This window comes from Diorhabda carinulata, chromosome X (assembly GCF_026250575.1).
Source record: "Diorhabda carinulata isolate Delta chromosome X, icDioCari1.1, whole genome shotgun sequence".
NCBI lineage: Eukaryota > Metazoa > Arthropoda > Insecta > Coleoptera > Chrysomelidae > Diorhabda > Diorhabda carinulata.
This window is the reverse complement of record NC_079472.1, coordinates 14,683,775-14,707,691: the sequence shown is the minus strand read 5'-3', so window position 1 is coordinate 14,707,691 and position 23,917 is coordinate 14,683,775. Positions and strand designations below refer to the sequence as shown.

Sequence of the window (23,917 nt, the reverse complement as noted above, 5' to 3'; positions counted from 1 at the left end):
ATTCAATGTTAGTTTGATCATAGATGTTCTGAGTCTTGTCATTTTATGATTTTGTTTTCATGGAGTAATAATTTATGTCTACACTGAGAAAAAAATTTATAACCAAGTGTTTCTTCAGCCTTTTAGGTATTGAAAAAAACCATAATTGGGGTACAACGTTATAGCCCAGAAACAACAATACACTTACCATGATTTTGTTCGTATTAGATCGCGTATATCACGACACGAGAGTTTTTTATCTTGTCGAAACAGATTCCAGACACAAGGAGTCGATGCGGACCACTTTCTAAATCCCTGCTATAGAGTATATTCTTGACGTATACCGTAAAGTTTTGACACCGTTACGGGTACTATACAAATGTCTTTATATTCTAAAATTTATCTCATGAATATTGTATTTATGGGAAAATAAATCATTAAAAATATGCCAGGTCATCAATTTCATCGTTCAGAAGTCTTTTGTTTGCAACAAAATTCAACTTCATTTTGTAGACGATCGGGATGAAAGAGAACGAGAATTGACGCTCTGCCAAAATCAATTTTCATAGCTTAAGACTAATGCGAAGGAATAACGTCGTATATAGTGAGAATGGTGGGTTAGAATATATTAGAAATAATTATTTGCTGGAACAGTAGACTCATTACAATATGTATTTGTGATAGCATGAATGACTTCAATGAAAACGTAGCGAATGAGCGTCAAATCAATTACCTTCTTGATATACTCACAAAGAATTGAACTCATCCACCTCTCTTATTGAACCGCAACTCCAATATACCCTTCTGAGGTACGTGTAGTGCGACTCAATTTGAGCGAATCTTTAAACTACAAAAGAGAGCTGTAGGACTTAACAGCAGGTCTCTCTGCAGAGACTTCTTTCAAAGATTGAAAATTCTGACTTACTTCCTTATTCATCTTATTAATCCAATTTCAGAAAAGTCGTTGCACGGCTATCCACTTAGGAACGCGAAGCACGATCTTCACCTACCTACTGCACGTTCAGAATTAGTTAAGGGCTCAATATTTTACAATACAAAAAAAATGCACAATCACTTGCCAATTGAAATCGAACCGATATCATGTTTTCTCGCATTTCGCAATAATTTGAGGGCGTATTTACTGGAAAGTGTCTTTTCCTCTATAAACGACCTCTGGGCATGCTACATACTGGTTTAATTTTTGCTAAGGACTTATATACTAATTACTATCTATAATTTTGTTACTCATTGTGGTTTTATTCTGTATATGGAAATTTTATTTTATTTGTACCTGTTTGTTTTTTAGTTTTCACAAACTTTTTGACAATAAAACATTTCTTTGTTTTTAAACTTCGTGGTAAAGTCACAAAAAAAATTTACTAGGAGATAGATCTGGTGAATGAGATGGGATTAACTAGAAGTGCAATTAGTGAATGTTAGTCTTGGCAATATGGCAAAGACGACAATTTAACGTTTTGTGGTACAGCATTTAAAGCAAGAGTTCTGTGTGTCAAAAGTTACATATGTCAACTGTAAAGAAAAAACAATTTGGACTACAAGGTTTTTAACAATAAATCATTTCTCTGTCTCTTTTTATATAATTTACGAGTGTGATAACGTGTCTTTATACTTCGTAGTCAAGACACAAAAAAATTTTACCAGGAGCTAGATCGGATGAATGAGATGAAGTTAACTCGAAGTGCAATAAGTTTATGTTAGCCATGGTAATATAGCAAAGACGGTAATTTAACGTTTTGAGGTACAGTATTTGAAGCAAGAGTGCTGTGCGTCAAAAGTTTCATTTGTCAACTGTCAAGGAAACACAACCTGGACTACAAGCTTTTTGACAACAAATCATTTCTCTCTCTCTTCTTATACAATTTACGCGTGTGATAACGTCTTTAAACTTCGTGGTAAAGATATGAAAACAGCGTTTAAAGCAAGAGTGCTGTGCGTCAAAAGTTTCATTTGTCAACTGTCAAGGAAACACAACCTGGACTACAAGCTTTTTGACAACAAATCATTTCTCTCTCTCTTCTTATACAATTTATTTGTATGATAACGTCTTTAAATTTAGTAGTAAAGATACAAAAAAATTTACCAGGAGCCAGATCTGATGAATGAGATGGATTAACTATGACAAAGTCGAAAGTGCTGTGCATCAGAAGTGTCATTTGTCAACTGTCAAAGTTTCACAACTTGGACCTTCCTACTATATGAAAAAATGTAAAATCGCATTTTAGATGAAATTTGTTTAGGAGAGATTCTTACAATTAAAATAAAACAAAATTTGAAATATCTATTTATAATATTGTTCTGTACAGTTTATGGTTACAATAAAAGCACGAAAAAATATAATAGCACAGGTAAATTTATGAAAATGAAGTTTTGAATTAGTAATTAAGTTTTATTACTTTCTAAATTATAGAATATAGAAAAAATTTTTATAAAAAAGTAGTATCTACAAATTTTTGAGTTTATTTAGACTCAGCCTTGGCTCTAAATGGGATTGAGTTCATCTGGTCCAAAGTTTTTTGTGAGCTTTTCTATAAACTCTGATAATAGGTGATAAGCAAATTAATTTGATTGGAGGATACGAACTAATGCAATAAACGAAAGCAATCATTCTCTCGTCCTTAATTCTCAGTTTCCAATGCGTCAGATTGAATAGAGAATATTCACATTCCAATTGTTGTCTGAACTATTACATTGATCAAATTCGTGAGGACAAGTCATACAAAAATCCTTGATCTTCATATTATTCTACAAAAAATATCGAGCATCGTCCTAACTTCGAAGTAAATGTTTTAATCCTAGAACGTCTTGAGGAATTCTTGTTAATTTTCTCGTCACTAGTGTTTTGTTTTACATCGTTTACTCCAACTGCGTTTGAGATTAAAGTCGCTTGGGTAGAGGCAAGGGAAGATTTGATGCGTCTGCGAAATATCCGAAAGGGTTACACCGAGCAATAAAACTGACATTTATTACGTCGTGATAAATTTCCTTCTAGAATATTTTGATTATGCTATGTTACTATATATCAATTAAACTTGATTGAACAGGAAGAAGGAGCAATTCCTGTAGTTCCTCTTTAGTAACGATATTCTAAACCATCTCATATTCTTCGAACATGAAGGGATAATTTATGGTCGTATTAAAGAATTATTCTCGCTGGAGAATAGTAAACAAGAAATTAAGTTTATTTCGTTCACACACCAACTTAATACTGACCTGGATTTCTATATAAATATTTATTACCCATACCTAAACTTGGTATCAACCGAAATCGGGTTCAGTTATCGATCAATACAGTCAAAGTAATAATTTTTCGTATAAAAGCGAATTGAGGACTGTGAAATGTGTTTTTAACTATGTAATCTTTAATATAACGAATCGTTTTTTTTTGTTACTCCATTTAAAAGAATCATTAAAAACGTAATCTTTCGGTAATTAGATATTTGACACGATGTGATACAAGAAATATCCTAAAAAAAATCATCCAGAAACGTTTTGTCACAGTTCTGGTAAGATTTTGTCTTAAAGGTAATGATTTCATGATAATAGATTCAGTTGTTAAGAAACCAGGACCTAATTCCAAACAGAAAATTATTTTTTTTTAAACACTGTTTCTAAATCTTTCCCTCAGATGCACCACTTAATACAATTAATAATTTCATTACAACCGTGGTGGAAATAAATTCCAAAAGTTCGAAAAAGTGTTTTCTTTTCATTTTTTGCGCCCCATATATATGAAATTTTATTAGATTATCAAATAATGGGTACAAAAAATATTTCTTGAGATACTATTTCTCAGATGATAATACAATCAAATTTACTAAAATAGAATGTGTTCAAGCAGTCTTCCAGCTAGAAATTTTTTATTTGTCCTATATTTAGCTACCCAACAGAAATGTATTGTATTTTTTACGAATGCAGACGTTATTTAAACTTTTTTGCTGGTTAGATACCATAGACGATTTGATAAAAAATTACCTGCCTCTTTCATTAATATAAAAAAACGCGTTGGAAACCAAATTAAACAATTTCCAACATGTAAATCCTCGATGTGATACCAATCTGAACAACTAATACAGAAGATAAGAGGTTATGAAAAGAAATTGAATTGCATTAATGCATTATATTGCTACCTAAAAAAAAGAAAGGTTCCAAAGGATGGAAGAATCTTTCTAACCGATTGGGGAAGTACCAGAACTATGGTTATAGCACCACTAGATATCAAAACTGTGAAACATTTGGAAAAAAAAAGAAGAATGAAACGTGATGACTCACCGAAAGTAGATTCGCAATCATCTAGCTCAAAAGAAATGGGTAATTACCAGAGAGTGTGACATTCTCAGACAGGACCGTGGAATTTTCACGAAACGCAGTCTGATTGCAAATGCAGCAAATACCCAGGTTGCTGTTTTTATAAAGAAGGCTGATACTTCAGCTCAGAATTTGGTTCTATCTATACATAAAATATGGCTTAATTAGCTAACACGGCTTCACAAAAGCTTGAAGCCTTTTTTCATATAATCTGCAACAACTTCTGAACCTCTGCAAAACCCAGCACACCTTAAGAATGCTGGATTCAATACAGAATAGTGGGAGAGCTGGACAGTAAGGCTTTTTCACAAGGCTGAAACTTTTTCTATACGTTATTTAATATATTTATAGTAGAAAAATCAACTTCACAAATCTGGCTTTCGACAATTTTGAGTATAAAAAAATTGCCATATGATTTGCTCTGTTGCAAGTATTTGTAAAATGGATCTTCCAGGGACACGTATGATTAATTATCGGGAAAAAAATTTCTTAAGCATTGTAATTAAACAAATAAGCTTTCGTAATTGAAGAAATTACCAGTATCATGATATTTTATTATAATTAGATTTGGAAGATCGTACCAGCCGTCTTAACAACTTTCGATCCATTTTACAGATACTTGCAATAGAGCAAATCATCTGGCAATTTTTTTTATACTAAACATTGTCTAATTAAAAATATACTCGAAAGCCAGATTTGTGAAGTTGATTTTTCTACTTTAAATATACTAAATAACGTATAGAAAAAGTTTCAGCCTTGTGAAAGTACCTTAGTCGAAAAGTCGGCCCAAAATCTTAGACTAGAAGATTTATAAGCGATCCAGATTTGACCAGAAACTTCAACAGCTCAGAGCATAGAAAAAAGGTCACTGAAATGCTGTTGTTTTAGAAAAATGGGATATTAATTTTGTGTATATATTGACGAAAAGGTATAACAACTAATTGCAATCGAATTTCGATGGGAATAATCAATGATATCAAAACAAACTCTTCTAGAAGCCCATCTTAGTCGCTTACTTCAATAATTCATGTTACGTATTGATGAACTGCCTGGCTAGATTGCTGTGTCATCAGGAAAATGTTAAGATTATGTTTATATTCATCCAGGAAAGATAATAAATACTAGATAGTTGATGACTACAAACGAAATACTTTTATTTGGTAGTCTAGAAGCCTTTCATGAACTTCCTATTGGTTACTCATATTAAAAAAGTCTATAATGTCCAGAGGTTTCGATAAAAGGAAAGCGATATTGCATTGTCGGTTTCAATTGATCCATACAGTCTCTAAACTTTCAGTATTTCATTATAATTTAGGATTCATTTAAATATTTATCGAATTTATTCTCAGAAATTATTAGACGCAGTAAATTTTCTCCTAGAAGACTACATTTACTTATAGTCCTTTCTTTGTCTGTATATGTTTGACAAATATAAGTATACTGGAAAAAAAAATATATTATCGTGGTTATTATGTGGATCTACGATGGAGAAATATCCCTCTATGCATTGTTTCCTTATATCTCAAAAGGATTTTCGATGAAAGGTTTAAATTCAGTCTCGACAATTATCGTCATATTTCAAACAATTTAGACAAAACCTCGGTTTAGTCTGTAACTAAACCTTCTTAATGAATCACTCTATCTATTGATGAAAACAACGTGAAAATATGTGCAGTAATTTTTGAGATTAATGCGAACAAACAGGCAGACGTGGGAGAGAACTTTGATTTATAATAGGTAATTACATGATTTATTATTAACTCTTATTAGTTATTGCGAAATGTGGGCAAAAACTATATAAATAACTTAAGATAATAGGTTTAAAATATAATAGATCCCAGACAACCAATCTTAGATTAAAATAACTACGAAAATAATTGGACTAAAATAATCTAACATGAACTATTGTTGGATGCAAAAAGTTTACAGTACATTAATATAATGGTATGCCAAAGTGATGAAGAAATCTCTTTTGTTAATTGTGCAAAAATAATATCTGGCTATCTGGGTTTGTTACGAAGCAACTTTTATATTAATGAGGATTAGAAAAAACTTCATATTATCAAAAAAAAACACAGTTAATTGATAGAAAATACTTTAATTGAATCTAGTGAATGCCTTTTCCTTCCTATCGCGCTTTTCCAACGCATTTTGAGTAATTTATCCTAGAAGTTATCGCTACTTCTCTTTTATATCTTCTATTAACTCTAAACGGATTGTCGTTACGATTCTGAAATTGTTGTTTGAGGTAGAATGGAAGTAGGTTTTATTTTAAAAGAGTAGATCGTAAAATTTTATACCTCTTGTTTCATTTAAACAACATGGGATGTACGAAGGTGCGTTGTTGAAGCTCGCCACTAAAGTGTTCGATGCTGTATTAAAAAATAATCGAATTGAGCATAATATCCCACACTGTTTTGTAATTGTTATATATTCAAATTTTTGTCAAATTTTTCCCACAACAACACAATCGGATGTTTGGGATGGCCAAATTATTACTTTCAGCAGATTATTTATTTCAAATACCATTTGCACAGCTTCGAGGAATGCATGGGATTGTTTTCATGCTGAAAGATAAAGTTTTTGCTGGCCAGAACGTAATACATTTCCTTTGACAGTTTTTTATAGAGTTTTTCCTCCAAAATCTCCCCAATTTTTACAAGGTTTTCAATCGCCGTTCCTTCAAAACATCTCCTAATCATCAACGAAACTCCGTCGTGCTTTATTAATCACACACAGATCTAGCATCTGTATAAACCGTTTCTCTTAAACCCCAAAACCATAAACTTTGACTCATCACTCCATAAAACTCTCTATCATCTTTAACCCACTGCAAACTCTTAATTTTATTTTGACATATTCCAAAAGGCCTGCTTTTCTTGAACTCCAATTAACATAATCGTTTTTCATGTAGGTATTTGCCACCTTGGTTTCCAGACCTAATTCGCTTAGATTTCGTTCTCTCACCACTAGACGATCTGATCGAAATAACTAAGCTGGAAGTTCTGGAACCGTTGGCGTTTCGATAACCAAGTTATCGTCTTCAGAGACGCGCCACTAATTACGTGGTTCTAAATCTAAATTGTTTATTCTTGGATTTGTTTATTTAACGATTTTTGTTCTCATTGTTAATAATATTTGGTTAACATTTAGTTAACGCCATCTAGCGGCGATAATGATATTAATGAGGGATCAGTTTAAATTTCTGCAATAAAAGAACTTTCCATCCAGTATAAATTTTTAATTTCCGTTGGGGCGAACCAGTTTAATAAGCGCGCGAAGAAAATTTCTCTTCGTTTACACATTTCTTGAGATATCTCGGGACTGGAAAAAGATATTGACATACGGTTTTCGTTATTTAGATATTCATTTAGTTTATTTCTAAAAGATCTAATTATAGTTTACGCTTTCATTGAAATTTATCAAGAGAAATCACAATATCTAGAATAGTATTAACGTTGCCAATTAAATTGCTAAGAATCTATATATTTTGAATCACTAGACAAAATCTCTTCCACGTAATATCAAGTTTATTAAAATCGGCTAAGCAGAACCGGACTTGTTAGCACTCCCACTCTCCCCTATTTATTATTTGAACAGATAGAATAAATGAAATACTACCATTACTGGTTAATTTAAAATTATAAAAATCATTTTCACGTGCATTTTTATATAATTTTTTCCCCCGAAGCTGTGAAATAATTCATTTCTGAGATATGGCCGACGGTCGTTTTTAGTTGCCCACCCGGTATATGCCACTAATGATGAACAATCAATTTATTATTCTGAAAAATCGAAACTTTCCTATCACCCCGAGTGTTATTAGCAGATTATTGACACATAATATGAATTATAATGTTATATGAAAACGTCATTATGAATAATAATAAAAAGGCGAGAATTCTAAAGAGGAAGTTGACCTTAAAAGGGTTGGAAACGTCCCAAAAGTCGTTACGCATTGCGAACCATCACGTAAATTAGAATATTTACTATTCAAATGGCAGAATATGCGATTTTAAACTGATGAGCTACTCAGAAAATGACTAAATTATTCAGAATAACTTTGTATAATAAAAAATTTAAAAAAAATGATCAAACAAACCGTTAGTGCTAGAATAGAAATATTTAAACGATTTTGAATATCTGTGATAGTTAAAGAGCCCACGACTATGTATACTGGTTAAAAAAATGTTTTTGTTTTATTTCAATTGTTTTTTTTTCATCTATTGTTTTAATAGATATTAATAGTCAATTCAAATTTGAGTATATCGGCTGTCTCGATGGTGTATTTTTTTCCAAAATAAACTCGGATATCGATAGAAACCCTAATTTTGAGAAAAAATGTTTTATAAAGTTTTTCAAAAACCCAATACTTTTCAAGTTATTGGTAATTGAAAATTCGGAATTTTTATAGGTTTTTCATAAGTTTTTTGCAAATATCTCCAAAAATAAGCATTTTAACGAAAATTTTACGACAAAAAAATTGTAACAGGTAAAAAAATGAGCAAATCGGTTTTTTATAAAGTGTTCTAAGTGCAATATTAAGCGAGAGCAGATACATTTTATGCATTCTAATAAAATATGGGTTTATAGTACTTGAAATAAGCTTTAAAATGAGCTTTGTTAAAAGTCTTTTTTTTAAATCATTGGGTTTCATAAGTGCCATTTCCTAGCCTAACCAAAATCAAAATTAATCGTATTCCATCTAGAATTAACTTTAATATAAAGAGTTTGATGGATTTTAGAAGTTTCATTTCTTTAGGACACCTATTTTTCAAAAAAATCATGATTTTAACAAAAAAAATTCGAATTTTTAAAAAAACCATCTTCTTTTCATAATATCTCAAAAATGATGAAAGATACGTATAAAAGTATAATGATGAAAAATGTAGGTATTTTTTCTGACTGAAAATTTGAAATTTGTCTTTTTTTCTGTCACACAAAAATTAACGGAGATATGATTGTTTAAAGAGGGCGCGGCAGCGCAACCACAATCTCTCTCGAGTCCTTTGACCCTTCACCGTTTTAAAATAGAAGATTTTGCACTATATATTGTAATAAAAAAAGTTGTAGCTCTTTCAATTACCTTCAAAATGGTTTTTTATAAGTTGCGATAGCATCAAAATTGAAGGAGTTATGGTCCGAAAACTAATCGTATTTTTTTCTACTTAGTAAACTGAAAATTTCGGAGTGTGAATATTTGAAGGCCCGTTTACACGAGTTTAGAGAGCAAGTATTTAGTTGAGTGTTTAGTTAATTTTAAGCCGTGTGAACAGACAGTTTAGTGTTTAGTACCTGTACTAAATACTTGCTCACTAAACTCGTGTAAACCGGCCTCGAAGCAAAGTGAAAATACACGGTAATAGAGACCCAAAACTATCGTTTTATGGATATATATATATATATATATATATATATATATATATATATATATATATATATATATATACATATTACGGCACATATATTTTAGAAAAGTAGGTATGAATACATACCAACGTTCATATATGTATATCTAACACATTTGAATGAAGGTAAGTATGTGTATTGCCCGGATTATATCTGGTAGATTTTTAAGCTTATTGTCGTATTAACTTAATCAGTTTCTTTCAACTATTTAAGTGAAAAATCGATCAAATTGTCACCAAATTAACTGATAGATTATGTAAAGTACAATTCTACCAAGATTTCATAAATTAAACAAGTTTTCTGTCGATAAAATAGCTCAATGTCAATTTTTCCATTAAGGAGTTGTTTACACCCCTTAAAAATAATAGTCTGAGCTCAGATCATTCTCACTTTTGAAGTTAAGGGTAAGATGAGCCTAATTCCAAAATTTCAGGCAAATCGCTCCACAGTAAAAAAATTCGGAGGGGTATGTACGAGGCATATTTTTTAAGTAAGTACCGTTTTGGAATTAAAAAAAGAAGTGTAAAGATATCGCAATAATTTTATGTTTACATGAAAGCCTGTACCTCAATCTACTTTTCTACATAATTTCCGTGAATATTGAGGCACTTGTCATAACGTGGCACCAGTTTTTGAATACCCTCCTCATAAAATTCTGCCGCCTGACCACTGTGTCACAACTGTTTTGACTTCGTTATCGTCTTGAAGACGTTGACCGTGTTAGTGCAGGAACAAATGGTAGTCGCTGGGCGCCAGATCAGGGCTGTAGGGAAGATTATCTAGAGTTTCCCATTGAAAAGATTTGATGAGATCTTTGGTCCGATTAGCCACATGTGAACACAATTTTCGGTATTTCAAGTTCTCGGTCACAATGCGATACAAAACACTACGAGAATATTGAGGAAACTACTTGCAAATGGTGAAATTGTGAAGCGTCCGTTTTCTCTCATCTTTTCGTCCACTTTCCGAAGGACGCCCACTCCGTTCTTCATCATGCACATTTGTGCGCTCATATTTAAATGCTCTCACCCATTTCCTTACCATTACATCACTCATAATGTTTTGTCCGTAAACTTCACAGATCTCACGATGAATATCGATCGGTTTTACGCCTTTAATACTAAGAAATCGTATAACAGCCCGTACTTCATAATCGGCGGGACTCACGATTGTCGCAGGCATCTTAAACACTCAGTAAACAACATACACAATGAAGAATTAGACTGTAATGGCGTCAGTGCGTAGACAAGAGATGTAGGTAACCAGCGCGCATGTGCGGAACGCCGACCTTGGGGTTGCGGCGGCGGAATCGCAAAACGGTACTTACTTAAAAAATATGCTTCACATACCATCTTATCAAAGTTCAATATATGAGTCATATCATTAAAATTTGACAAAATTTTCGTATAATCACAACGAACAATCATTGTAAAAGAAAAATCAATAATAAAAACAAAAAGTTTTTGTCTTGAAAATTAATATGGCTGTCGATTTTGATTGAATGAATCAATATGATCTAAAACAAGAGTTATAATTTCTTATTTTGCTAAAAAATTACTTTCAATTATCTGTAAAACTTAACAATAAAGTTTTCAAAGGCTCTTTTGGTTGACCAAGTAAAGGAAATTACCACTGGAATAGCACAGTTTCATCTTTCCATTTAAGTGCATTACAATAGTGACATTTTTTATTAAGCCAATAACAATCAACGGCTCGTGGTCTGCATTTCTCGATGAATTCTTCTCGTCTACGATTATTCTGGTGTTTCTATCGCTCTTCTAGTTGTCTGCAGCGTAGCTTGTCTTTCTAAACGAACTCGTACCTGAAGACGAGTTTCAGCTGCTCTCAAAACATTCTGTCGCTCTGTTTGCTGTTGTCTTTTCAGCTCTGCGTCAATCGAAGATTATTTATTTCGTATTAAAGAAGAACAGAGTAAGAATTAAAACCAAAGAGTGAGATCTAAAATAATGAATAGCATGTAACGACAAAAATGACACCTAACCTCAAAAATTCAGATAGTTCTATACTGCATATATAATGAGAGAAAAAAACAAAAAATAAAAAAGATAAATCGCATAAATATATAAAAGTTTAGTACCTTTAGTGAAAAATTAAGAAGTCTCTTTATTTTAAAGTGAATCAATTAAATATATCAGATTTTGTTGCTTATTGAGCATATTTTGAGTAAATGATTTGCATATTTTGGATTTTCCTTTTGCATATTTGGATTTCCTCATCAAAAGCGTTATTGTGAAATGTTGACTTGCGTCCAGGATATATCAACAGCGTCAAACAAGCGTTTGATGAATTATTGGATCGATTGATTCTTAGTGAATTAGTTGTTTATGAAAAAATTGGATAAAAAAACTGTAACCACCAATGTATTGCATTACTAGCCATTAGAACAAATCCCCACACGAGTAAACATCACGCCAACACAACATTAGTTATAAATTGGACGTAAATATTCTCCAAAAGTATAAAACCATCTTCAATCAAACTAAGAATTGACAGTCTATATTATTATCATAACTATTTTGAATAATTTTCATAATTTCGGAATTATCGATCGTTTTCCTACAAAAATGTCTACAATGGAACAATTCGTTTGCATTAATTTCATGAGAAATCTAAGCGAAACAACCCAAAATTTTAACTCTAATTATTCTGTCATTCATTATAACAGCCCAAATATTCTTTTCGAAATGATTAATAAATATAACTTCCCCCTGATCAATGGTAATTTATCGCAATTTATAATCATCCCTTCATCATTAATTTTACAACTAAATATTTCTTGCTCAAGGCTCAAGATTTGTACAAGTTTCTTAATTTTCTGTCATTTATTGATAACTTACTGAATTTATTTGATTGAGAACTCAACTAAAGGGGTTGATGCAATCGATGAAACATTTGCCACGTATCCCTGAAGTCGTTGAACTATGAGGTGATCAATGGACATTTTTTATAAAGTGGTGAATTTAATTTTCTGAAAAAAGTCCGCGACTTAGTTCAAAATCCTTTGCGACATATGAAATCAATATTAGCAGGAAACTGAAAAGTTCAAGAACCACAAGACAATTTTAAGACAAGAAAATACTAGTAAAAATCCTAAATAGAGATAAAAATTTAACCGAAATTATTTAGGTCTTTTTTATAATTTCTGTACCATTTCTAAAAATTCTTTTTTTCGTGTATTAAATTCCGTTGTGAATCTTTATAATTAAATGATTTTTTTTGATATTTCATGATTGGTCAATGCAGTTTTATTATTTTTATCGTATTGATGACCTTTAACTCTGTTTTCTAAATACTGAGATGTCTGCCCTAGGTAGACAACTTCGCAATTAGTACAAGACACTTGTTTCTTACTGCTAAATAAAAGATGGTTCATTTTTGAAATTAATATTTAGATATAATCAAATGTAATGCAAATAAATTACGTCTTAAGAACGTGCCAGCAAGACAATAAAGCGTAAATTAGGTCATAGTCATACATTTTTTGGATTCTGTAAGTGCGATCTTTATTCAGGATCACCAGTATCTGACTGATTACTACACTGATTTTCTGATGGTTAACTTGATAAAAAATACTCCTGTATAAAGTTAAGTGCAGTAATCGTAAAAATCGTGAAATGCGTCATATATCATTTTATCCTACATAACAACGAGCAGATTTAATACCTTCTCAAATTGAAAATAATATTATAATGAAATATTTTGTGTGAGATATTTTTAATTTCGGGAAAGCTTCTCTTGATTATTGAATATTTGAAATTCTCCGAATTACCCAGATTGAAATTATATAGCGTGGTATGTTGAATCAATCCTGAAATCCAGTAGGCATATAGATTGAGTTAGGAGATCAAATAGAGCCGATACAAATTAACAGTTGGCCTGTAAATCCCCCAAAACCTTTACTTCAAAGGTCGATATAACTTAATGTCGACCATAGAGGTAAACGTCCTTTTTTCTTTATCTCCGATAAAGGAAAATTTTCCCAGCGATGTTCAATAAGTCTTGATGAAACAATACTTTTTTGTTAACCAAATGCGGCCGTTTTTCCTTTTTCCAAAACATTCAATGAAAATTATTCCACGCACATCCAAAAAAACCGATCTTGCATGCAGTTTCGAGTTAGGTTAGGTTAGGTTAGGTTTCGGGTGTGAAGTGATGGACCCTCGTTTCATCCATGGTTATGAAACATCTTCAGGACGCTGTTTTTGTTCTATTGTGAGCAAACGCGGCACCCATCTTGCTCACAACTTTTTAATGTGCAAATTTTCAGTTAATATTTGCTAGCACGCATATTTTGAAAAGCGATATTACAATTTTATTAAATTTATATGATTATGATAGACCTAAATATTCTTTGACACAATTCCACAACAATCACGTTCGTAAATTAGTTGGCGAAAACGTCTTCTGATTTAGATTCAATTATAAAGTACTTTCAAGCCGTCTCAAGAAGTTGTGGTCAAGTAGGAGTTACAAATTTATAACCATGCTAATACAATCAAAATTAAAACAGCGGAAGAATATAACAGAATATTATCTCTTGAAATATCGAATTATTCAAATATTTTAGTATCAATTTTGATTTCATTAATTGTTTAGAGTGCTTGGGGTCAAGATTTACTTTATTATTGTTAAAATTTACATCATTTTTAAGTTTATAAATTAATATTCGTGTTTTGCTATTTTAAGCATATTTAAAATTATTATATTATTATAATTAAATTTTTTGGACATGAATTTTATTAATTCAACCAGAGGATGGACACGAAATTAAGGCTGGTTGCGATAACACCTAGAAAAAGGAGTGTGAAAACTGAAATAGAAATAGACAAAATTTTCGTTGAAAAATTAAAAAGTTTCACGTTACTGAAAATCAATTTCCGACTATGAGAAAGACTTAAAGAAATCGCTTGTTGGGATTTCGTCGAAAATAACAGAAACATAATTTTAATGGAGGATCATGATGTAAGACCCATAAACCTATTCAAAAGTTAATGATACCTCTCGATTAGCTGAATTAAAAATTACTATAACAAAACTTTTAATTGAATCGGTTAATTCTCCAAATACCCAGACGATATTTAACTATTGAAGATTCTTCCCGAGCTTTTAGATTACAGATGATTAGTGCAAATCTTTTGGTTTTATCCCAAAGTATCATTTCGAGGATGCTTAATGAAACTGGAACTTGAAGACCCATAATAATAATTTATTTAATGGGATTTACGGCGTAATTCACTCTTAATGATGATTTAATTTGCTTTAAAAAAATAAACGCCATCCATGGCATTCAAACAATGTTCGCATATTATTTTGGAATTTATAATTAATAAATGCAATGCATTAATGTGCAAACTGAAATTTCCAACGTAATCGCAGAGAAAATGTAGAGATAAATATTTTTTTAATTTAAATAAACAATGCTGAATATTTGAAAGCTATTTTCAATTCTAAACATCTTTTCTTCATAACAATTTTCGATATTGTCACATTTTTTGACAAACCTCGTATACGAGTGAAAAAATTTAACATCTGATGATTGAATTTTAGGTTTTGGACCATACACAACTTTTTATAAAGAATAACTTTTTTTCGTAAAATTAATAATAAAGAAGTTTCCCATATGCCGCCAACTTACGTGGACGTATAATAAAAATAATTTGTCGACAGTATCAATTCCTTCGGTTGTATTTTAAGCCATTATCATTTTTAGCATCTTGGTGTCTGTCGATTTTATCATTATTATGTTTAGTTTAAATCAAAACTACACATTTAATTTTCTTCTTGCGTATGAAACCAACGATAACTCATTTTGGAAGCAGTACTGACAAACATTTTTGATCGATAGCCATTCTATTTTTCCTCAGGATGCCCAGGAATGGACTTTTCTTTGCCAAAAGGCGTAACACTCGGCGAAAGGTTAATAATGATGGAAAGAATCCTCAACACTCGCTGACTTCCAGGACTATCTATTGCTCGCTCTAAGATAGCTTTGTTCAGGATATCTCTGTTTATATATTCTAGATGCAAGTGAACGTTTTGTATCCAGAGAGTTTTTTTTCCTCAGGATGCCCAGGAATGGACTTTTCTTTGCCAAAAGGCGTAACACTCGGCGAAAGGTTAATAATGATGGAAAGAATCCTCAACAACCGCTGACTTCCAGGACTTTATTGCTCGCTCTAAGATACCTTCGTTCAGGATATCTCTGTTTTTATATTCTAGATGCAAGTGAACGTTTTGTATCCAAAGAGTTTTTTTCCTCAGGATGCCGAGGATTGGAACTTTTTTTGCTAAAAAGCGTAGCGGCCGGCGAAAGGTTAATAATAAAGGAAAGAATCCTCAACACTCGATGACTTCCAGGACTTGTCTATTGCTCGCTTTAAGATGCCTTCGTTCAGGATATTTCTAATTATATATTCTAGATGCAAGTAAACGTTTTGTATCCAGAGAGTTTTTTATGTATTTAAAAAATAAAATATAAGCAACAAAATTTCTTTGTGTAAATGTATTTATGGATTTCAATCAGTCAGTCCATTTGTATACAATTTAAAAGCGACGTATCTGTGTAAACCTCTTTTTCTGTTAAAAGCTTTCCTCTGATAACAGCAGCATACTATATAGGAAAAGTGGAACCATCGACGCATTTAATATATTTTGCTTTTATTTTGATGTACGTATTTTTCATGTCCGCCCTTTTACACACACTTCTCTTGCTTTAACACCCAAATGATATTTGGTTTTTGTTCCAAGGAAAAATGTTTTTTTACAACAGGAAAATCATTTACATAATGAATTATGTAGCAACCATTTTTACATTAAGAAGAGACGATGATGAAATAAAAGATTATAGCGTTGTCATGTTTTATTTATTGTAGTGTGTTTTGCTCCATAGGCAGGGCCGATCAGTTTATGTATAATGATTGGCACGTACAAAGAAAAGATTATAACGATCGAAAGTCGCCACACAGATAAGGAAGGAATATATTAGAAGCAGACCTTTCGATATTGATTAGTATTTTATAGGTGGATCCCTGAATGAAGATGATTTAGTTCCACAGAGTTTGAAGTCAAACCAAACGCAGAGAATAAGACAAAAACACAAGCATAGAACAAACAGGGAAACCAGTAATTTTTGCTCTGTATAATCGTAGAATGCTTAAGACAAAATTATATATAGACAATTTCAAAACGACATTATAAATTTAGTTTCTAGCTCACCCTTTACATGTATGTGCATGTATATGCAACAAATTTTCCAAGTATCGTAATCTGGAGTTTTGGGAACGAATTGTCTTCTTCTTCCTGCTGCGTATAGGCATGATTGCCTGTTTTTCTTCACGTCATTGCCTCAGTCACCTGGGAGGTTGTCACTCCATCTTTTCCTAGGTCTTCCAAGGCTTCTTTGTCCTGCTAGTGATTTGTCCCTTAATATTTTCACAATTCGTTTTTCCGTCATGCGGTCAATGTGCTCATTCCATTTTATCTTTCTATCCAGTACCCAGTCATTGATGTTATCTATCCCGCATGTTCGTCTTATGTTTTCACTCCTTTCTCTCTATCCATTAGTGTTCTTCCCGCTATTCTTCGAACTATTTACATTTCTGTAGTCTACAATATCCGTTTCGTTTTAGAGGTCTCAGGGCGGGTCTCTGCTGCATAGGATAATATAGGTCTGATTGCAGTCTTGTATATGCTTTTGCTTCAGTTCGAATGTATTTATTTTGCCAGATTGTGTCCCTTAGGTATACTGCTGCTCTTGAGGCTCTTGTAGCTTGGTTTCTTACTTCCGTCTCCACGTCCCCGTGTCCAGATATTTCGATTCCCAGATATTTAACTTTCATTTCCTGGTATATTATTTTGTTATCCACCACAAGCTTACATCTGATCGGTGTGTTGTCTTCGCAGATGGAAAAACATTCGTTGAATATGTTGACGGAATTGTAATAAGTCCGGAAAATTTTCAGTAAATATTTGGGCTTCAATGAGTTTTGATGGGCCTGGTTTCATTTACCATTCCAATGAATCATCCTTTGGAATTCTTCACGATCTTCAGTCATGCGTATTAAACCAATCTCGAAGGTTTTTCAACCATGAAAATATTTTTCTACCCAGATCGCGCCTGCCTTCTATCTTCCCTTCCATGATCAGCTGTAACGAGGCATATTTTTGATTTCTAAAAATGTGGCCAAAGTAGGAAGCTTTCCTCCTCTTTACAATGGCTAATAGTTCTTGTTCTCTGCTCATTCGCTTTAGCACCTCTTCGTTGGTCACCCGATCCGTCCATGGTATTTAGAGGATCCGCCACATTTCAGAAGCTTCCACCTTACGTTTGCTGAAGACCTTCAAAGTCCAGCTCTCAACACCATAAACTACTGTGGCCGACAAATTGTCCAGATATACATCTCATTGAAAATATATGGAGGTGGTTGGGGAAAAAAAGGACAGAGGGAATCTTGGGAAGACCTTAATTTGAATGGAAATATTTGTCGTAATTCAATTCACTTCTTGCCAAGAATATTAGTAAAAGTTATTGAAAAAAATTGAGCTCTAATTAATTACTAACAAATTTGTTTTGATATTTAATTCTTTATCGACAAATATTTCAACCAGTTGTTCTGTTGTCTGATGTTCAATCTTCATTATAAGTTTTACTTCTATTTTTATCAAGATTTTTTCTAAAATTGAGACGTATCTATCTGCCAAATCATTGCCGGCGGCTTTACTGAAATATGGTTTGAACCGGATTTGTTACAATGTTTTCATTCTGTAGCTCCGTTTGGTAATAAAATCATATTTGACCTTCTTTGACCTGGTATCCAAATCAACTCCGGCTCTTCTAGATCGATGGTGTTATATATCATAGATACTATTTTTCACTCGCACCTCGTATTTAACATTATTTTAATTATTATTTCGAAATATTTCGAATAGTATTAAGCTAATATTGTGAAATTATAATAGATTTTTCTGATATTTCGGTGATTTAATTTATTTTATGAAATTATCAAACTTACCCTTAAAATCTCGTGGCAAGTTTGGGTGAAAACTCGTGTGGGAGTTGGAGGTTTATCTACCACGAGGATGCGCGAGCCGAAAAGAGATTTTCCACACAACTCACTGCTTGGTTATAACCAGACCGGGCGGTAGCGCGTCAGATATTGCGATCAGAAGCGGAAAAAGAATAAATTCTAGACGACTGTGGACGCTAAATGCGACGGTCCGTTATAGTACTAGATTCTTGGCTTGCGCCGGATCCTTTAGAATGCTGCTTAATGAAATTGCAATAATTCAAATTTACAATCAACGATTTTCTTTGGTCTGTTTGATTGAACATTTTCGATTCCCTAGATTTAGAAATTCATAATTAAATATATTTTTATTTTAATTCAACATTAGACGGCTCAAATGAAGATAATGATGCTTATCGTACTGAGAACCACTCAAGATATGTAAAAAAAAACCGTTGTTGTACGAGGGCGTACCAAAATAACATCGAAACTACTTCGTTTTAGTTGGTAGAGACTGTTGATGTCAGTTAGATAGTGAAGAAAGAGAAACACCTCGAAATATTAACCAGGATGGGAAGCGGAGCTGATCTTAGAGTATGCAGTGCATAGGAATCGGTATCAGAACCAGCAATTTGAACCATTGCCGGAATCATACTAGCACTCCAACGCAGAATAATGTACAAGAGAACACGAAAGGCTGAAAAGGTCGATGAGATCGTCAAGAAATCGAGGTCATGGATCAGTGGTAGCAGAGATACGATACGAGATAGGCCTCTATTACCACTTTCCAAAGGCTAGATAGAAGATAGAAGATAGAGAGAAATGACGGGGAGGTGAACTAAGTACCGTTTGGTTCACGGGTACTTCTGATCCGACCTATTAAACCAGGAAAATTAGACATTGTTACTTGTTACATGGAAAGGAAACAATTTGTACGATGAATGAACTACTTACAACAACAGTTAAAGAGGAAACAGAATGAGGGGTATATAGAGCAAAATGCAAATTGAGTGATGTATGACCATTCTGTGGAATACTGGAATGACCACGAAAAAAAAGAATCGGAGCGCTGTAGCTGAGTACGAAGAAATAATTTTATGAAAAGAAAACAATTTGATCGATGACTGAACTACTTAAAGCAACATTTGAAGAGGAAACAGAATGATGGCTAAATAGAGCAAACGCAAATTGAGTGATGAACGGCCATTCTGTGAAATGGTGAAATAACCATCAAAAAAAAAAGAGCAGGAGCGCTGTAACTGATCTGTCTTGTAAGGGAACTGATAGTGCCCATTTCACTACTCTTCGGATAAAAAGTTTAGAAAAAACTTTTGTCAAACTCGAGTTATTTTGATTGAATGACGTTATGAATATAAATTTTTACATTATGAAACATTTTGGTCGGTTTATAATAATTAAAGACATTGTAGATATTATAATTAACTAATGACATGTTTTCAATTGAAAATACGCACGTTATTGAATATTTTTTAATTGCAGCATGAAAAACAAGGTCTTAAGACATTTTTTAATCATTGATTGCTTTTAACAGAATTTTCTTCTACGTTCTACTAATTTTTTTTATATTAAAAAGCTATCATCTCTTTGCCAGATGGATTGTGAAACTCGATGCTGTTTTTCTAACGAAATTTGAACAAAGGGACTGAAAAATCAAGTGATTTAGATGTGAAAATGGAAATACTCCTCCTGAAATCACGAATTATGCAAATACCGTGAACGAAAAGCTATTGCTGTCGAAATCGAGACTTGAATATAAAAAGTATTATGCATTTAAGTGAATTGACAACAAGAAAAGAAAACCAGAATGTTTTAATTGTATTTTTTGTTGATGTGATGAATAAAATGGAAATTTTCTGATAAGGTTTTATTTAATTTTGTTCCTTCTAGGTATATCCATCAAAATACTTATATTCCAAACTGAATAGCGGGCATTAGCGCTTCGTAATATTTCTTATATTGAACTTACAGTTATTAATGATATATAAGTATGATGGAAGAGCAGCTCAAAGAGTTTTGTGTACACCGAAACTCAATTTTCATCACAATTTTACTATTACTAGATTATCTAAATTCGAGGTAATAATACTAATTTTTTACAGAATATTCTCCGAACTACTTTGATTTATTCGAAAAAATGTCCCGAAAAAGTGCCCCAGGTGATTAATCTATTTTTTCTGTATCTCTTTCCTCGTTGTTAACATTTTCTTTAACATTCTTTTTTATAATTACGTTATCTGCGTATCAAATATTTTTACCTCAACTGTTTATTCAATTTTCTTCAATCACCTTCAATCACTCAGTATCTCCTGACCTTTTCTCATCTCCTTTGCTCTTTCATAGCCTTCGGATGCTCATTCGATGATCTGCACGAACAATTTGGTTGATTTTGGTCACTGTTTCCGGAGTTGAAACAGTCACAAGTCAACCTGGGTGCTGGTCATCTTCAATGCCATCACTAAAGCCCTTACAGCACTCAAAAACACGTGCACGAGATAGAGAATTATCCCCATAGGTCTCTAGTAACAATTTATAGCACTCAATCGGAGTTTTTTTCATTTTAACGAGAAATTTGAGATTGATACGTTGTTTTTCGTCATACATACCTCGTACATTCAAGATAATTCCACGATTCGAATACTCTTTAGGTCATGGATTATCTTACTTGACAAAAAAAAGAATAATGTCATGCTTTACGGCTTCGTCAATAGTTATGTAATCTAGGTAAGAGAATGATTGCTCCGACTAAAATTAATGAAGCTTTTCTCTGCGTCTAATTAATGATTTTAATGAAAAGTTCCGTGGTCATGCTCCATTTCAGAGGCATCTTTACTATACTAAACGATATAATAGAGGACCTGAACATCTCTCCCGCAAAACAAGGTGTTCATCAGCACTGTGTAAAAAACTAAAGATGAAATTAGTCAGCTACATTATCGTTAATTAAAACGCGTTAACTACGAGATATATATACACAGGTATGTTCGTGATTTAATAGAATGTCGATATTTGTTTTGTGATTTGTGAAACATCAAAAACGTTTCCAAAGGATGGAGCATTTTCGGGAAAATAATCACGTACATTTTCCTCAATTTCTTCTATAGCTTCTTTACGTGAAAAATAATGTTCAATCAAGACCGAAAACTCAAAATTCTTCTTTCATTACTACTCTGTATATTCTTTTTTATTTTTTTTTTGTTTCGTGTGATAATTGACCAAATTGATTGCTATTTATTGGGTGAAATCGGGTCAAATCATTCGAAAAACTAAATCCGTCCAACAAACAGAGTGATCCAAACGACAATTAACGCGTGATCAAAGCATGATCACCACGAATGTATTGGTTAAAATAAACATGTTTCTTTACGCTGGCCAATCAGATTTTACTTCAATTAATTGTTTTTGGTACATCGCTACATATACGAGGTTTCAAGATTAATATTTTAGTCATATCAGCTAGCTGAAGCTAGCTGAAGAAACTTGTAATTTGTTTTGTCAACGTCCATTTAAAAGAAGATCAAAAAACTGCATTTTGATATTAATTTAAATAATGTTATTTCAAACATTTACATGAATGAAGTTGAAGCAAATTCTTCGTGAGAAAAGTCCTTCACGAGAATAAATTTTTGATATGGTAGACGATTTTGATTTAAATTTTATGGAAAGAGCTTTTTTTTCCTTTAGTTGCCAAGTCCAGATGGTAATTATACACTTTCGCGGTCACCTGGTTTTTTGGTTAGGTTAGGTTAGTTTAGGTTAGGTTGGCTCTAGAAAATCGAAAAATGGATGGATTTTAATGATCTTGGTCTCAAAATGTTCCATTTTACGGCGGATTTATAAAAAAAATAAGAAAATTAAAAAAATAAATATTTTTTACAGTTTCATGACTTTAAATGAAAAAAAAAATGACTTTCTACATATAATCCTTCGTAACTGTTTCTGACGTCGTAGAATCAAGTTCGTATATTTTTTTTCGCAATTTACATAAAAAAATGAATAATTTGAAAAAAAAAAGTTTTTCTACTACTTAAGGCTTAAAACTATTAAAAACCGCAAATTCAGCCACTACCCCCGTGTTTTTCATAAATTCTTCGGAAAATGGAACATTTTGAGACCAAAATTATAAAATTTATCTATTTTTCGATTTTTAATGGTCCAAAAACTATTAACATTGAAGAATATAGTACGAAACTATTCGCGAAAATTGATTGTTTTTCATCGATTTCATTTTAAGCTATAAAAACTGAAAAAATCATTCTTTTTGGATTTTTTTTTAATTGTTCATTAATTTATGTAGAATACAAAAAAAATATAAGACTTTATCTGATAATGAGATAATTTTTTGTAAAGGATTATTTTGCAAAACCGTTTTTTTTACGATTTAAAACAGTAAAACTATGAGAAATTTTCATTCCAGCTATTTCTACTAATTTTTTTTATAAATCCGCCGTAAAATGGAACATTTTGAGACCAAGATCATTAAAATCTTGAGTAAATTTCTCATATTGAAATAAAATGTATAGTAGTTAGGGGGTTAAAAATGAGATTTTGAAACTAATTTGGAATTCAAAAATTATACTGCTGGGAGCTTTCTCAGAAAAACACATAGAAACAGACAAATTGAATGAGCAGAAAAAATCCATTCTAAAACATCGAGATTACAGTGTCATGTATATACAAGGAAATTTGTTTTTACAGCATATTAGAAAAAAAAATATGATTGTGACGAAGTTGATGAAATTAAATAAAATTTTTAGATTGAGATAATAGGGAAAGTCGTTATGGAGGGTCTTCCAGCGTTAAAAAAATGTGTGATATTCGAAAATACCTTGCAACTGGAAAAAGAAATATTTAATGACTAATCTAATGACAAAGAAAAACGCTTGGCGATAAAGAAGTTGTACAAAAATAAAAAACAGAAACTTCCAATAGAAATAAAGGAGAGAAGCATTTGAAAAATCTCGGATTGTTGAGAATTAGAGAGAGAAAACTTTCTTCGAATTATTTCACCTTAAAAAAAGTTGAATAATTTAGTTCTAGAAGTTACGTTATTACGAGGGTGACGCAACATCTTTTAAGATTAAAGCAAGTAAGACATTCAAGAAGAATAATTTTATTTATACACAATGATCACCACCTAGATCACTGCATATAATTGA

General features: G+C 32.1%; 1 protein-coding gene across 2 annotated transcripts in view; it reads right to left on the bottom strand.

The window, feature by feature from the left end:
• Positions 1–18,954, bottom strand: part of LOC130901445 (calexcitin-1) — a 44,559-nt gene extending 25,605 nt beyond the window's left edge. The window contains exon 1 of one of the 2 annotated variants that reach the window (XM_057812850.1): positions 18,747–18,954. The gene's annotated coding sequence lies outside the window, so the exon portion shown is untranslated. The remainder of the gene's footprint in view (positions 1–18,746) is intronic. The other variant, XM_057812851.1, reaches the window with a different exon arrangement.
• Positions 18,955–23,917: the final 4,963 nt, after the last annotated feature.